This window comes from Mustela lutreola, chromosome 3 (genome assembly GCF_030435805.1).
Source record: "Mustela lutreola isolate mMusLut2 chromosome 3, mMusLut2.pri, whole genome shotgun sequence".
Lineage (NCBI taxonomy): Eukaryota > Metazoa > Chordata > Mammalia > Carnivora > Mustelidae > Mustela > Mustela lutreola.
Window position 1 is genome coordinate 75481062 of NC_081292.1, and position 14492 is coordinate 75495553.

The window sequence follows — 14492 nt, forward strand, 5'->3', positions numbered from 1 at the left end:
GGTCAGATCTTACTGATGAGAAAGAAGTGCCAAGTGTCTGGGAGAAATTGCAAGAGAGGTAAAAAATAAGTCACCAAAAGCATTTGAAAGTTAAGTGACAAATTTATAGATTAATTCCACTGTATGATTTATCTATGCCATGCGGTGTAGTGTCATATCACAGAGCAATCCCCCATCCTCCACCTCCCACAGGACAACAGGACCACAGGATGAACCATTGATGCCCTTAGTTCATTAACACCAATTGCTGACTAAAAGACAATTTGCATATGTTTGCAATAATCAGGTGCAATTTGAGATAAGTTTCTAATATGGTCAATAGATACTTCAAAAAAAGAAAGATTTAATTGTTTTAGAGAGAGAGAGAAAGAGCTTGCACATGGAGTGGAGGAGGGGCAGAGGGAAAGAGAGAATCATCAGCAAACTCCATGCTGAGTATGGAGCCAGACACAGGGCTCAATCTAATGACCCTGAGACCATGACTTAAGCTGAAACCAAGAGTTGGTCGCTTAACTGACTGCGCCACCTGGGCCCCCTGTGGCTAATAGTTACTTTTTTTTTTTTTTTTTTTTTTTTTTTTTTTTTTTTTTTTTTTTTTTTTTTTTTTTTTAAAGATTTTATTTATTTATTTGACAGAGATCACAAGCAGGCAGAGAGGCAGGCAGAGAGAGAGGAGGAAGCAGGCTCCCTGCTGAGCAGAGAACCCGATGTGGGGCTTGATCCCGGGACCCTGGGACCATGACCTGAGCTGAAGGCAGAGGCTTTAACCCACTGAGCCACCCAGGCACCCCTAATAGTTACTTTTTAAAAAATATTTTTCTCATAGTTTTCATTTTCCAAATAGTCATCCGCCCTGTTTCATCACAGTTGCTGTTTCTTTCAATAATCAGCGTCACTTAGATCTGAACGCATCTCACACTTTCAGGTCTCTTGCTTAACACTGTTTTTCTTTGGAGTTAACTTGACATGAATTGGTTCATTCTATTATCCTAATTAAAATGGATGATCTTTTACTTTTACCCAGTTAGGTCACTAATATGTCCTGCCTGACCTTCCTCTAACTAATTTTAAACACAGCTGCCAGAATGGTTTTTTCAAATGTCAATGCAATGCCAACCAACCTCTGGTTGAAACCCTGAAGTGGGTATGCATTCCGAGAAGGGTGGAGCCTCACTCCACTTCCCACGTAGCAAGGTCAACACAACTCTTTATGATCTGGTCCTTTCTTGCTTTTCGGAACTCACAGGCCCAGGCTCCTACCCCATCCTGAGTCCCTGCCCCAGCCATAAGGAACTTCTTTTAATCTCCAACTTGGGGGATGCTCTGTCTTCCCTCTTTGCATTCTGTGGGTCTGTGCTTGGTATTCCTTCTCTGTGGAATGTTCTTCCTACCCCTACAACCACAACATCCATTGATTATGCCCACTTCTCTCCCCAACCTCAGCTTCGTTAGTACTTTCTCTGGAAAGGCTTCTCCAACCTGGAAATCCCTGCTGGGTGACCCTTCTAGGCATTCCCAGACTTTCCCCATTAGCACTAAGCCCACTGTATGTTGATTGCCTAATTACTGGTTTAGATTCTCTGCTAATATAAACAGCCTATTCCACCGGTGGGCAATATAATAACTTCCATGTATAATAACCTCCAATATAGTAACCTCCATATCCTAACCCTCAAAACCATGAGTATGTGATTAGTTTGGGGGTTGCAGATGGAATTAAGGTGGAGCATCAGTTAATTTGAAGGTAAAGAGATGATTCTGGGTTGTCAAGGTGGGTCCAGTGCAATCACAAGAGTCCTTAAAAGTAGAAGGGGAGGCAGAAGAAAGAGAGAGTCATGACTATGGAGTGATGACCAGGGACATGCACCATTGCTGGCTTTGAAGATGCAGCAAGGGAGCCATGAGCCAAGGAATGTGGGCAGCCTCTAGAACCTGGAAAGGCACGGAAAAGGATTCCCCTGGAGCTGCCAAAAAAGAATGTACCCTTGTATATACCTTCATTTCAGTCCAGTGAGGCCCATTTTGAACCTCTAACCAATAGAACTGAAGATAATAAATGTGTGTTGTTTTGAGTCACTGAGTATATGGTTATTTTTTACAGCAGCAATAGAAACAATAACACAGGAAAGAAATGCTCTCTCTCTTGCTCATCATTTCAGCCCAAGGTGTGCATTAATCCCTGAAATGTGGTCAGTGGCTCAACAGCTACTCATTGGATGGGAGAATAGAATGGCAGGGCCAGGAAGGACTCTTAGGTGACACTCTGTAACAGTCAGTGTGATTCAGAGTGATGCTCACAGCCTTCCTCCCGAAATCCTGCCCATGAAGATGATTCTCCACCAGGTACTTATCTCCATGTTTGATTTTTTGCTAGAGAGGAAGAACATTCTTCTCTCTGGAAGAGGTTAAGATGATACATACACTGACGGTAATGAGAGGGAAGAAAGGGGAGAAGCTCGTCAAGGAGAGAAGAAAGGAAAGCTGGGTCCGGAGAAAAGCTGGGTCAGGAGAAAAGGGGAGAAACTGGGTCTGGAAAGACGAAAGGGGAGAAGCTAGGTCATGGGAGTAGGTAGGTCAAGGAGAGAAGAAAGGGGAGAAGCTGGCTCAGGAGAGAAGCTGGGTCAGAAGAGAAGAAAGGGGAGAAGCTGAGTTAGGAGAGAATCTGGGTCAGGAGAGAAGGGGAGAAAGTGGGTCAGGAATGTAGAAAGGAGAGGAGCTGGGTCAAGGGAGAAGCTGGGTCAGGAAGAAAGAGGACAAACTGGGTCAGGAAAGAAGCTCTTATGAATTTAGGGCAACTGAGAGGCCTGAGTGTTGAGCATGAGGGCTTTTGATAGATATTTTTGATGATTATGAACTAGAGCTGTTTTAGTGTCTTTGTAAGACAAAAGTCTAAAATGTGATTGTTTTAAAATCAACTATGACTCTTAAATTGTGTGCCTTTAAAAATCTTTCTGCAAAGACTGGGTCATTTAGGCATTCTACAGTTGTTAGGGTTACACTACTTTTGATACAATAGCACAATGACATAAACACACTGTTGAGTCCATTTTGGATATATGAAATTTAAGTATACTCTCTGTTGATGAAACGATATATATCTTTTTTTTGCATTTATTAATATAATTTTTTATTTTTTATAAACATATATTTTTATTCCCAGGGGTACAGGTCTGTGAATCACCAGGTTTACACACTTCACAGCACTCACCAAAACACATACCCTCCCCAATGTCCATAATCCCACCCCCTTCTCCCAAACCCCCTCCCCCCAGCAACCCTCAGTTTGTTTTGTGAGATTAAGAGTCACTTATGGTTTGTCTCCCTCCCAATCCCATCTTCTTTCATTTATTCTTCTCGTACCCACTTAAGCCCCCATGTTGCATCACCACTTCCTCATATCAGGGAGATCATATGATAGTTGTCTTTCTCTGCTTGACTTATTTCGCTAAGCATGATACGCTCTAGTTCCATCCATGTTGTCGCAAATGGCAAGATTTCATTTCTTTTGATGGCTGCATAGTATTCCATTGTGTATATATACCACACCTTCTTGATCCATTCATCTGTTGATGGACATCTAGGTTCTTTCCATAGTTTGGCTATTGTGGACATTGCTGCTATAAACATTCGAGTACACGTGCCCCTTTGGATCAGTACGTTTTTATCTTTAGGGTAAATACCCAATAGTGCAATTGCTGGGTCATAGGGCAGTTCTATTTTTAACATTTTGAGGAACCTCCATGCTGTTTTCCAGAGTGGCTGCACCAGCTTGCATTCCCACCAACAGTGTAGGAGGGTTCCCCTTTCTCCGCATCCTCGCCAGCATCTGTCATTTCCTGACTTGTTGATTTTAGCCATTCTGACTGGTGTGAGGTGATATCTCATTGTGGTTTTGATTTGTATTTCCCTGATGCCGAGTGATATGGAGCACTTTTTCATGTGTCTGTTGGCCATCTGGATGTCTTCTTTGCAGAAATGTCTGTTCATGTCCTCTGCCCATTTCTTGATTGTATTATTTGTTCTTTAGGTGTTGAGTTTGCTAAGTTCTTTATAGATTCTGGACACTAGTCCTTTATCTGATATGTCGTTTGCAAATATCTTCTCCCATTCTGTCAGTTGTCTTTTGATTTTGTTAACTGTTTCCTTTGCTGTGCAAAAGCTTTTGATCTTGATGAAATCCCAATAGTTCATTTTTGCCCTTGCTTCCCTTGCCTTTGGCGTTGTTCCTAGGAAGATGTTGCTGCGGCTGAGGTCGAAGAGGTTGCTGCCTGTGTTCTCCTCAAGGATTTTGATGGATTCCTTTCTCACATTGAGGTCCTTCATCCATTTTGAGTCTATTTTCGTGTGTGGTGTAAGGAAATGGTCCAATTTCATTTTTCTGCATGTGGCTGTCCAATTTTCCCAGCACCATTTATTGAAGAGGCTGTCTTTTTTCCATTGGACATTCTTTCCTGCTTTGTCGAAGATTAGTTGACCATAGAGTTGAGAGTCTATTTCTGGGCTCTCTATTCTGTTTCATTGATCTATGGGTCTGTTTTTGTGCCAGTACCATGCTGTCTTGATGATGACAGCTTTGTAATAGAGCCTGAAGTCCGGGATTGTGATGCCACCAACGTTGGCTTTCTTTTTCAATATCCCTTTAGCTATTCGAGGTCTTTTCTGGTTCCATATAAATTTTAGAATTATTTGTTCCATTTCTTTGAAAAAGATGGATGGTACTTTGATAGGAATTGCATTAAATGTGTAGATTGCTTTAGGTAGCATAGACATTTTCACAATATTTATTCTTCCAATCCAGGAGCATGGAACATTTATCCATTTCTTTGCAAGACAGAAGAAAGGGAAATTAAGGAGTCAATCCCATTTACAATTGCACCCCAAACCATAAGATACCTAGGAATAAACCTAACCAAAGAGACACAGAATCTATACTCAGAAAACTATAAAGTACTCATGAAAGAAATTGAGGAAGACACAAAGAAATGGATAGATATATATCTTTTTTTCTCAATCTATCGAGTTACTGGAAGCAAACCCATGAGTTCTTGGTTGATCTCATTCACTATAAGATACAGCGATATACTGGAATTTATCTGGCCCCCTTGGTATTCTTCCTAAGCAGGAGCCCCAGGGATATCAAAAAAGCACCTAAAATAATTTGGCTCAATTACTATTATACTCACAGTTACCTTACACTTTTGTTGGTTGCTTTTCTCTTACTGTAAAGTTTAAGTAAGAATAAGCTTTGCTTACTTAACATGACTTTTAATAAGAAAATATTTCATGCATTATCCATAAGGAATTTTCTTTAGAATCCAACTACCAAGAAGCTAAAAATGAAAGAAAACAAAATTTCCCAAGATTTTGGAACTGTAGAAGAGTAAGGAAAATAAACTCTCATGGGTACTAAAGAGGAAACAGTTTTTTCCCTAAATTCCTAAGTTTTAGGACAAAAATAACAACTTTGAATTGCAAGCTTAGAGAAAATCAGTCATCTATTTTCTGTACATTTGCTAAATAGGACAAGAACATTGCAATAATATAGATGGCAAAGGTTGATTTTTTTTAAAGACAAAATTGACTGGCATCATTGTAGGAATGCTGACCAAACAATTCTGTTTCACATGGTAAAGTCAACAGGCACCAGATCAACTATATTCAGTCTACGTTGCTTCTCAACAGTGACACAAACTGATAGGGAAATTTGAATGCATTCTGAAGTTTCTCTTCCAGCGAATAAACGTGCTGGGTTCATCCATTGATGCCTGAAACACATGGATTATAATACAAATTTTTAAACTTCACAAGCCTTGTCTTAGTAGCTTAATCCATTTTTTTTCTCTTTCCAAGAGCTTAAACTACTGTACTAAGGAGTAGGTCACAAGCAACTTAGGTTTGTGTTACTCAACTTGTGGATGCTGACTTTCAAACTACATTTCCAGGGCACCTGGGTTGCTCAGATGGCTAAGTGTCTGTCTTTGGCTCAAGTCATGATCTCTGGGTCCTGGGATCGAGCCCCTCATTGGGCTCCCAACTCAAGAGGGATCCTGCTTCTTCCTCTAACACTCCCCGTGCTTATGCTTTTGTTGTCTCTGTCTCTCTTTCTCTCAAATAAATAAATAAATCTTAAAACAAAACAAAACAAAACAAAACACTGCATTTTCTTGTAAAGATAAAGTACACACATATTCAAAATAAATTAAAACAGCAAAGAAAGAAAGCATTCTCAAAATTATAATTATAGTTTTTGTTAATGATTTGCTAATGTCTGACACTATCACTAGAATGTTCTACCCAAATGGGGATGGACATTGTATTCAATCAGCAATTGTGACAACAATTTCCTTAGTGTCCAATGCAGAGCTTGGCCTTTAATGGGCTCTCAGTAAATAATTCTTGGTTGCAACGTTAAAGGAAACCAGAACGGTCTGATACAAGTTTGAGTCTACAAAAGCAATATAAAGGGTATGGTAGGTCTAAGAAAATGAAATGAGTTGTAGTCGAAAATTTATGAGAATCCAGAATGAACACTAGGTTATGTGACTCCTGGTTTAGGTCTCTTATTTTCACCATCAATTTAAGCTGAAATTCTTTTCCTAATAATCCCCAAAGCAAAATTTTCTCATGAGAACCAGAATAAAGACCTCTAGAGGCCTTTTTTTTCTCTCCCACTCCAAATTAAATGCATCCAAGCTACCTAGGACATTTTCAGGTATAACAGGTAAAGGATTAAGGATCGCCTCACCATTAGAAGATGAGGGATGGATATTATATGTGGCCTTGGTATCTCAAACAAGCAAATAAATGAATAAGGGTGGAACAGTGTAGGCCAGAACATCACTGATCTCCTTAATCACTTCTCTACCCTCATAAAAGAGTGAGTGCGAAGTGGAGAGAACAAACAAAATTACTGAACCTTGAAATTTCACACACCGTCCATGCATATCCAATGATGGGGAAGCTTAGGCCACTTCTTATTAAATTCTGGAGCTTAGGGAATAAAGGGCTTCACAAAACACTCTTAATTTTGGCGTTTTATTACATACAACACCCATAGGTACCTCCAGTTATTAAATTTCCAGAGAGAAATTCAAGTCCAAGAAAAGAAATAAATTCTCTCCAATTAAATGAAAGGAAACTGAAGTATAGAATTCTGTTCTCCTTGCCATCTCCTCTTACTGTGTCCTGGCCAGGGGTATCTCACAAAGATGCTCCATGTGATTTGGATGTCCTCCTGCAGCAACCACATCCTCAGCCTTCCTCGCAGGAAGTGGACGGTGGGAAGCTCCATCAGCATCTACAAAATTGAATGAGTGCTAACATGAGCCCTTCACAGACCTCAATTGCCAATGAATTCACATGTCAATGGGATAAATTGAATACCTTGGCTCAAGCCCCACATCCACAAAATACAGACATCAAAATGCCATTCTCAACAAGTATGCCTCAACAGGCACAATCAGATATGATTTTTTTTTTTAAGATTTTATTTATTTGACAGACGGAGATTACAAACAGGCAGAGAAGCAGGCAGAGAGAGAGGGAAGCAAGCTCCTTGCTGAGCAGAGAGCCTGATGTGGGGCTCGATCCCAGGACCCCAGAACCATGACCCAAGCCGAAAGCAGAGGCTTCAACCTGCTGAGCCACCCAGGTGTCCCAGATATGTCTTTGGAAGTAAATAAACATTTCAGTGCAGATTCACATTGCTGTTGATGTAATTAGTCAAAGCCTTAACAGTGAAAGTTTAAAGAGCAAAGAGGTAATCTCCCTGATTTTAGATTTACAGGTGCCAGCTAATTTCCAAACTGGAACTCTGTTGTTGTGAGAAATTTTCTTTCATGCCCTATGCATCCTAAATTCCCAGGAAAACATTCATCTTGCAAATTGACTCTGTTCTCAAGTGGGGGTATTTTCAATACTCTCATCTCGCAAAATTTAGGATTTTGGTGTGGTGGAATCCTAGGGGATCTCCAGTCCATCAACAGTGTTGCCTTATCTTGGCACCCTGAAGGGGGATGAAGTAAGGACTCAATCTCAACACACAGACTTTACTTCCTCTTAGGAGCACTCCTAACAGAGAAATTTCCAAGCAAATATTACCCTCCTTCTCCACGGACCCAGTGTCTTGTGATCCTCTTTCTCCTTCATCTCCAGAAAGATCATAAGACATTATGAACTATTAAACACTCTATCTTGGAATTACAGAGATCTGTCTTAAATGCAGTTTTCCCCTGATTTCTGAAGAATTATGCAAAGCAGTTCCCTGAACCAAACCTTATTTTGCTGTTTCCAAAACCTGTGCTGCCAGAGGGTCCAGCAAAATGCAATCTGTTCTCTCCAAGATGCGTTTCAAAACATTGCCATACTCTGCTTTTTTATTGTCCAGGCTCGGACTAACTTATGTTATGAAAATGGTAGTGAGATCGTTCCTTCTTGTCACTATTTTTCCTTGCAGCAGAGGACATGACTCTGATTGTTCTCCAACTTTTTTCAGGTAAGCTCAGCTGAATTTGTAAAAATGTACCTACCTCCAAGTTTGTCCTAAACTCAATCTTCCATGTGTAAGACCAGAACCAGCCAACCAATTTTCATTCCTTCTTTCTTATCTGCCTTCTTGCCTTTTGGCTTTCCCACCTTCTCTCCATTTCCCTTTCCTTTGTGGTCTGTAAATAGTATTCCTAACATATCTACAAGAGCAGATTCTACCTTGTGGGAAGCCCCATGGTAAAATTTATGACATAGATGAGTTTGGGTCAAGAGTAACTCTGTGAAACAAAGCCTGCTCATCTTGCAGTTGCTAAAAGCAGTAATTCTCCTATGTATTATTACATTTGCAGTCTAACAATTCATCTAGGACCATACTTAAATCTGTTCTTCCTGAAAGGCTCCTTCTTCTGGCTAGCACCATTTGTCCTGAGTCTTCCCTTGAAGCCCTAATTCCATTCACTGAAGAGTAAACTTTGCTTAGATTCCAACACCAGGGAACACACCTGCCTCATTCACTGCTTTATAACCTGTGCCTATGACATGTCCATAGTAAGTGTTCAGTAAATATTATCTGAAAAAGTAAGTGACTAATAATGGCATCTTGAAATTCACCTTGGAGGGGCTGAAATATTCTATGCTTGTCTTTACAGCCAGTCTTTTAATTTCTGCCCAGATCATGTACAACCTTGAAGTGTAACTGTCTTTATTTTTAAGGTCTCCCCCACCAAATTGAGTCCCTAATTATCTCAGGGTCAGGCTTAGTGGGGAGTCTGCCTCTCTCCTTCTCCCTCTCCCTGCTCATGCTCTTTTCCTAAAATAAATAATATAAAATATCTTAAAGAAAAAAAGGAAATGATCTAAATGATTTTATAGTGATTTCTGTCTCTAGGTTCCCACTTGTGAAGTTATTCCTGAAGTTATTCTGTCTGAAACTTCCCCTTCATTGACAATTCAACATCTCTGCACTACAATCATCTTCCCTGATCTACAATCAGCAAACAAAGAAAAGGAACCCAGGCAGAAGAGTAAGGTGAACAGAAAAGAAGGACCAGATGGTGTATATTTAGGGGGATTCATATAAGGTGGGTCATTAATATCAAAGGTTGCAGAGACGTAGATGAAGATTAAGTCCTGGAAACCTGATTCTAGATAGAAGCCGCAAGAGGGAGGTTTTAGATCCACGATGGGGGGCAGGAACCAGCTGTGGGGATTCAGGGACTGACTACGTGTGAACAGTGAATGCAGTTCTTCCTTCAGCAGCCATTATGGGGAAAGGAGAAGCCAGTGAGAGAGAAGAGTACAGAACATTAGATATTGACAGAGGATTTTGAGTATGACTTTAGAAAGAAACTGAATCTAAAGAAAGGAAGAGTCGTTTTTCTCCTCAGTAGCTTCCATTTGTGCTACTCTTCCCACTCCTTAATTTAGTTTCATAATTGCATTTCTTTCCCGGACTAAGCAGTTGGGACTGGGCACAAAATGACAGCTCTCACACTGACCCTTCCCTGGAGATGTCCTTCACATAATCAGCTTGACCCATTGAAGACAGTCAACTGGAGTGTGATGAGGAACGGCTGCCTTATGTTAGAAACACAATGCTTTGAGAACACAGAACAAATTAATTGCTTCTTTGCTTCAGGGAGAAAGGAGTTAGTAATTTTATATTGGCTTATGAGTTATTATTTTTTGTGTTGGAGTTTTATGCTAAAAAACTTAATATCTTCTTTTTTATTATACAAATCACTGTTAATTGTTTATTTGCACACAACTTTGCTTTTTCTTTTCTTTTTTTAAAAGATTTTATTTATTTATTTATTTGAGAGAGAGAGAGAGAAAACATGAGAGAGAGTAAGCACAAGTTGGGGGAAGGGCAGAGGGAGAGGGAGAAACAGATTCCCCACTGAGCAGGGAGCTGAACATGGGGCTTGATCCCAGGAACCCAAGATCATGACTTGAGCCACCCAGACGCCCCTAGATTTTCTTTCTTACAATCCTGTTAGCATGGCCCAAGACTTTACTTATAGTGAATTCCAAGCTCAAATATTGCTAAATATCATTTCCACAGCCTTTTCTTGGGCCAGTAGATTTTGTGTTAGATTTCTTATAACATTTTTGTTAAGCCCTGCCTTCTTATGCTTATGTTTCTTAAATTATTTAATATTTATCATTATCTTATGTAGAAGTGTTTTTCATTAGTCAATTCCTTTCCTGAATTTTCTTTTGTCCAGAATTCTACTTGTCCCTGTTAAATTTTTATGCTCCACCCAATTTTCTTTTTATTTTTAAGTATCTTTTTTTTCTCTTTGGCTTTTTAAAAACACTGCCACGTAATAAAACAAATATTGAGGTGGAATTTGAAAGGTTTCTTCTTTCACAAAAATATTTTCCAAATGTTTCCCTGTCATTGAAGATTAACCTTTGTCAAAGGGAAGAAAAAAATGAACAGTTTCTGGTTATTAAAAACAGTTCCATACAAAATTATAAATCATTGAGATTTAATTTAGACATTGTCTTCATTCATTAAACAAATCTTATTGAGAGCCTTCTATGTTCAAGAATAAGGTATTTTCAGCTCCAGTTCTTAGAGTCACCATCACCTTCCATGGATGCATACTCTGCCTTCTTCAAACAATCCTCATTCTCATATTTTCACCCCTTCTCCCTATCAAAAGCCGCTGAGGGAACAGAATCTAAAACTTACTCATACGAAGACATGAATGAGTGACAGCAACTTGAATTTATAATCCATCTCACTTTTAATTGCAAAGCAAATAAACTAAAACAAAACAAAACAAAGCCAAGACAGTATTATTTCAGAGAAATAATCAGAAGAAGGCTTTCTGTGGAAGAGAACCTGTCATCTTAACACAGGGAAATGATGCCGTGCCAATAGTATCAGCTTTTTCCACTTGTTTTGACTTCTCAGTAAATAACTTCCAATGTGCCTAAATGATAGAGGAAATTTGCCTTACTTGACATGTATAAATTGTTATATGGTTCAAACATTATTAGAGGACCTCTACTGCATGCTTCTTACAAGATATGTAAATGATAACATGCGAAATTTTGAAGAGATAAATGAAAAGATCAAGATGACACACCAGGGTGTAAGGAGAGAAGGCGGGTTATGTTGGGTGTACCAAATTTGCTTACATATTTCACCTCTCTCATCTCTTCCCTGAATGCTGTCACTTGTTTCATTTCTTGTCTATCTCCTTCATATTTGTTTAGGCAATCACCTTGTGTAGAAATCTTACCTGTCTTTCTCCAATAGGCTATTAAATGATTATCCTCTCTGCTCTTACTTTGGTCTCTCAAAGCACAGGTCTCTTTGTGCGTATCCTTATTTTAGTATCAATCATTCTATGTACCATTAACAATATCCTTGTTTACCCCTTTTCCTTCATTCTTTGATTGTAAACATTGCTCATTCCTTTCTGAACAGTTCAGACCTTAAAAAAAAAAAAAAAGTTCCTTGAAATCTAGTGGCTGGAAAAAGTATATATTGAATAAATACTAGGATTAAATTAGGAGAGACTTCAAGAATTGCCATTAAGGTGCCCTCTATATCAAATTTATTTAATCAATTATTGTGATAGCACCTACTTTCAAAAGTTTATGATTAATTCTACAAGTTGCAGTGACTTTTCAAAAGATGGAGGTGTTCCTCCAAAACCACATTCTTATGAGTGTTTTTAAAAAGAGAAGAAATTCACAGTAAAAGAAAGCTTCTTGCAAAACTTTTGGATGATCCATAAACTCTATATCAAATGCCTCTTAACATACAATTAATTTGGTAGTGTATTATAAGTGTCAAGGGAGCAATGTTTAAACAAATTATTTTGTCACTGGGAAAGTTCCTGAAAATTCTGGCAAGTGATAAATTTATAAAATAAAATATTGCACATTTTTAGTTGTACTGACCAGGCAAATGGCTATGCAAACTTGGAAGGAAGGTATACCTAATGCATCCCCCTGAATTCTGTGATATAGATGATAAAATTTTTTGACAGTTTAAAAAGAACATGCCTTCTGTGACCATGAAATGTGTTACAAGTGGGTCAACAATCACCTTATTTTCTAGGGTAAAATCAAACTGTCTTGCCTTTCAATTTATAACACGCAATTTTAGAAACTATAAACTTGTGAAGACTTCAATATGAGTTTTATAGTCTCATCTTAAAAGAGCTATAGTCTCTAAGAAATCTATCATATCTTATGTACACTCTCCAGATATGCTCATACTTCTTCACTCAGCCCATGACATCTACTCAGTATTTTTACTTACATCAATTTGTAAACAATGTTCATCCTATTAAATTTTTCTAATTCTTCACGTATAATTACTTGCTTCTTTTTCTACATTCATTTTGAATGTACTTAATTTATATTGCTTTTTTTATAGAATGTGTTATTTGCTTTTTTGAGGACATATACCTTAGGCAAAGATTCTTACATATAAGGATTTTGCATAAGTATCTTTTACAGAGTAGATCAGTAACAAGTATAGCTGAACGAGTGAAAGTTAAAAAAAAAACAAAGTAAAAGTCTTAATTTCTTTTTTCTCAGGAGGCATAAGATTGAGAAGTTAAAGTGTTTGGTTAAAAATCTTTTTCTTCTTCTTCCCCTTCTTATTCTTCCTCCTCTTCTTCCTTTTCTTCTTCTTTTTCTTTCTCTTCCTCTTCCTCTTCCTCTTCTTCATCATCATTGTTGTCATTCTCAGAAAAATAGAATCGGCAAGATCCTGCCTTTGGACTCAAACTGAAACACTGACTTTTCCTGGGTCTTAGTTCTTCCTGTCCTCAGGCCTGTAGACTCAGACTAGAATAATACCATCAAGATTCCTGGGCCTCCTGCTTGCTGACTCGCCCTGCAGATATTCAAACTTATTGACCTCCATAATCACAAGAGCCAATTCTTAGTATTCAATATTTATATAAGATGGTGTAGTTCCAGTTTGAGTCCAAAATCCTGAGAACCAGAACTAATGATGCAGTCCTCAGATGAAAGCCAACAGGTCTGAAACTCAGGAAGAGCCCATGTTTCTGTTTAAGTCCAAAGGCATAAAAACACCAATATCCTAGTTTGAAAGCAGGCAGGAGGAATTGAGTTTTACTTGGAGGATGGTTGAACTTTTTGTCCTACTCAGGCCTTCAACTGATTGGATGAGGCCCACCCACATCAGGAAGAGCAATCTGCTTTACTCAATCTATTGGTTTAAATGCTATCTCATCCAAAATCACACTCAAAGAAACAATCAGAAAAATATTTGCCTAATATTTGAGCACCCCATGTCCTAATCAAGTTGACATAAAATCAACCATTACAATCCTCATCATTACTTAATCATCAGTAGAAGATATCATTTATTAAATTTCTGTAGAATACATTGTTGCATTTATCATTACCAGGGAAACCATAGATTTTCCAGTAAATCATAACCTAAAATGGAATCAGCAAACTGTTTTGAAGAAAAAAATATATATATTTATGTGACATGGTGAGAAAAGACATTCACAAACTAAATAAAAAAGTTGGCTAGATATTGAATAAAACACTGTTTGAAAGAAATGAATTCAAAATTAAATCTGAAGCCTGTTGAATATTAATCACTTTCCCAAATCTTTATGTCAGAAAATTCTTCCTCTATATTAGTTATGGTTATTTTTTTGTCTATAGGTATGTGATATCAAACTTCACAAAATTCCAAGGCCAGAAATACAATACTATAAAAAATAATAGTGTTTTAGCTAGAGCTGTGTCTTGAGACCACATTTTGAGTTAGTGCAAAGAAAAGATGTTAAACCAGGAAATACAGTTTCTACTAATGGTCATATCTGTTCCCCACTCCCTTTTGTTTGTATCTTATAGCAGAGGAGAAACAATAAAGAAGAAATTTTTAAAAATGAAAGCTCACTTGATAAAAGTACAGTGAATTTTACTGTAGAAAGTAGAACACAGACATAGAATTCCAGAAATGTAAATGATCTACTTAAATCTAGGGT

General features: G+C 38.2%; 1 long non-coding RNA gene across 2 annotated transcripts in view; it reads left to right on the forward strand.

The window, feature by feature from the left end:
• The window catches only part of LOC131826810 (uncharacterized), a 43378-nt gene that overhangs the window by 10577 nt on the left and 18309 nt on the right, over window positions 1-14492 (forward strand). Inside the window, exon 6 of one of the 2 annotated variants that reach the window (XR_009351768.1) lies at window positions 9377-9569. This is a non-coding gene — a long non-coding RNA (uncharacterized LOC131826810). The remainder of the gene's footprint in view (window positions 1-9376; window positions 9570-14492) is intronic. The other variant, XR_009351769.1, reaches the window with a different exon arrangement.